The sequence below is a fragment of the Aedes albopictus genome, chromosome 1, assembly GCF_035046485.1.
Source record: "Aedes albopictus strain Foshan chromosome 1, AalbF5, whole genome shotgun sequence".
Taxonomy (NCBI): domain Eukaryota; kingdom Metazoa; phylum Arthropoda; class Insecta; order Diptera; family Culicidae; genus Aedes; species Aedes albopictus.
In genome coordinates this window covers 71,866,794-71,869,953 of record NC_085136.1, presented here as the reverse complement: position 1 = coordinate 71,869,953, position 3,160 = coordinate 71,866,794, and positions in this window count along the sequence as shown.

Here is a 3,160-nt window from a genome sequence, read left to right as displayed (position 1 = left end):
ACTCATTTGTTTTAGGTGACAGACGACGGAAGATGATCTGGGATAGCACTTTGTAGGCAGCATTCAAAATAGTGATCACCCTGAAGTTCTCACATTCCAAATGGTCGCCTTTCTTGTGAATGGGGCAGATTACCCCTTCCTTCCACTCCTCCGGTAGCTGTTCGGTTTCCCAGATCCTGACTATCAGCCGATGCAGACAGGTTGCCAACTTTTCTGGGCCCATCTTGATGAGTTCAGCTGCGATACCATCCTTACCAGCTGCTTTGTTGGTTTTGAGCTGGTGAATGGCATCCTTAACTTCCCTCAGCGTGGGAGTTGGTTCATTTCCGTCCTCCGCTGCACTGGCGTCGTCGTTCCTTCCGTTGCCGTGGGCTCCCGAGCCTACGTTCTCCACGCCGTTCAGGTGCTGATCGAAGTGCTGCTTCCACCTTTCGATCACCTCACGTCCGTCCGTCAAGAGGCCTCCGTCTTCATCCCTGCATATTTCGGCTCGCGGCACGAAGCCGTTGCGGGATGCGTTGAGCTTCTGATAGAGCTTCCGTGTTTCTTGGGAACGGCACAGCAGTTTCATTTCTTCACACTCCGCTTCTTCCAGGCGGCGCTTTTTCTCCCGAAAGAGGCGGGTCTGCTGTTTCCGCTTCTGTTTGTAACGTTCCACGTTCTGTCGAGTCCCTTGCTGCAGCATTACCGCCCTCGCTGCGTTCTTCTCCTCCAAAACCGTTCTGCACTCTTCGTCGAACCATTCGTTACGTCGATTCCGTTCCACGTACCCGATGGTGCTCTCGGCTGCGTCGTTGATGGCTGTTTTCACTGTACTCCAGCAGTCCTCTAGAGGGGCCTCATCGAGCTCGCCCTCGTCTGGCAACGCGGCTTCGAGATTCTGCGCGTATGCTGAGGCGACATCCGGTTGCTTCAGTCGCTCTAGGTTGTACCGTGACGGTCGCCGGTACCGTACATTGTTGATGACGGAGAGTTTTGGGCGCAGGTTGACCATCGCCAGATAGTGGTCGGAGTCGATGTTGGCGCCACGATAGGTCCTGACGTCGATAATGTCGGAGAAGTGCCGTCCGTCAATCAGAACGTGGTCGATTTGAGATTCCGTCTGCTGTGGTGATCTCCAGGTGTAACGATAAGGGAGGCTGTGTTGGAAAAAGGTGCTACGTATGGCCATGTTTTTTTAGGCGGCGAAATCAATGAGTCGTAGGCCGTTTTCGTTCGTCTGCTGGTGGGCGCTGAACTTACCAATTGTCGGTCTGAATTGCTCCTCCTGGCCTACCTGAGCGTTCAAATCTCCTATGATGATCTTGACGTCGTGGCTTGGGCAGCGATCGTACTCGCGTTCGAGCTGCGCGTAAAATGCGTCCTTATCATCATCAGTACTTCCGGAGTGTGGGCTGTGCACGTTTGTTATGCTGAAGTTGAAGAATCGGCCCTTGATCCTCAACCTGCACATTCTTTCGTCGATCGGCCACCAACCGATCACGCGCCTCTGCATATCACCCATCACGATGAAAGCTGTTCCCAGCTCGCGTGTGTTGCCGCAGCTCTGGTAGATGGTATAATTACCTCTAAACGTTCGCACCATGGATCCTGTCCAACACACCTCCTGCAGCGCTACGATGCCGAACCCGCGGTCCTTCAGTAGATCGGCGAGTATGCGGGTGCTCCCAATGAAGTTGAGAGATCGGCAGTTCCACGTACCAAGATTCCAATCGCAAGTCCTTTTTGTTCGCTGGGGTCGTTGCCGTTGGTCTCGGTTCGTATTATTCTGTTGCTGATTTTCCGTTACAATGGTTTTTTACGGCTAGCTCGTAGGGCCTGACACCAACCCCATACTTTCCGGAGGACCATACACGCTTAGATCAGTTTACCTTTTTTCCAAAAAGTGCACAACCGTAAATATGCGTAAATGATACTCAAATATAGGTTAACAAAACTCAAATATGGGTAATGTGGACACACATATGAGTAATTGTAACCCAAATATGGGTTAATATTACCTATAAATGAGGTTGTGCACTTTTCCAAAATATGAGTTTTATTTACCCATATTTGCGTTCAGTTTACGCAAATTTGAATAAAATTTACCCATATTTTAGAAAAATAGGTAAACTGATCTTAGCGTGTAGTGCACAGTTGAGCTTAGAGTCCTTCCCTGGCACTCGGACGTAGATCAGCCGCCCCTAACATGGGGATCAGACGCTGTTGTGAGCCGCTCCTCCTGGAGAACAGACGCTCAGGTTTGCCGAAGCAAACCCCCCCTTCCCTGTCAGCCTACGACCAAAGTTCCCACCGGGGTTGGTTACCCGATCTTCCCTAAGGTTGCTCATAGTTTCCGGCCGGTACCGCGTGGAGGTAGGGATAGGAGTTGCTGGGCAAAGGCTAGTGGATCACAATGGGATCTGAATTGCGCAGCATACTCAGCCTTTACCGTGCCTAATGGTTCCCATTCGATACAAAAAGATGATAGTTTTTTCCTTGACAGTCAAATAAACAATTGAACAGACAATTGAACGAAGTTTGCTGAGATCTAAATTTCAGTTCAAAGATTTTTATACCATAAACTACTGCCATAAATTGATAAACATATTTATGCGTGTTAATATCCCTATCAAATATTTTTGACGAAGTGATCACATCCGTGTCCTCGTCGCACTTTTAACTGCGCAATGCGCAATACAACCAACAGACCAACGAGCTTGCTGTTTTCTCACTGGGTTATTGCATGGTCATTTGCAGCGGCACAAGGTGGGATAATTAAAAGTTCATCACACCCCTGATGAATGAGTAACGCCTACCTAGAAGGGTTCCCAGATTTGTAATATAATTTGTTACTTTACTAATTATTATTTTGAAAATAATTATTGAATTGAAAACCGTGCATCATGGTGAACGATACATTTTAAATGAGGTAGATATTATTAAGTTTGTAAATTGAGATGAAAATGTTCAGTTCTACTGCAAAGGTCACTGCGGAATGTCAAGTTTTGATTCATTTAAAAAATTGCATTCGTGCGTTTTTCTGATTTAGAAATTTCTGGCAACTTTGGCCATTAATAACTGACGTTTCTCGGGCTCTCTCTCTCTCTTGTTGTTTTCGCGGCGATCTCTCCCCGTCGAGAGAAACAGTCAAAACCGCTGCTACCGCTAGGTACAACAA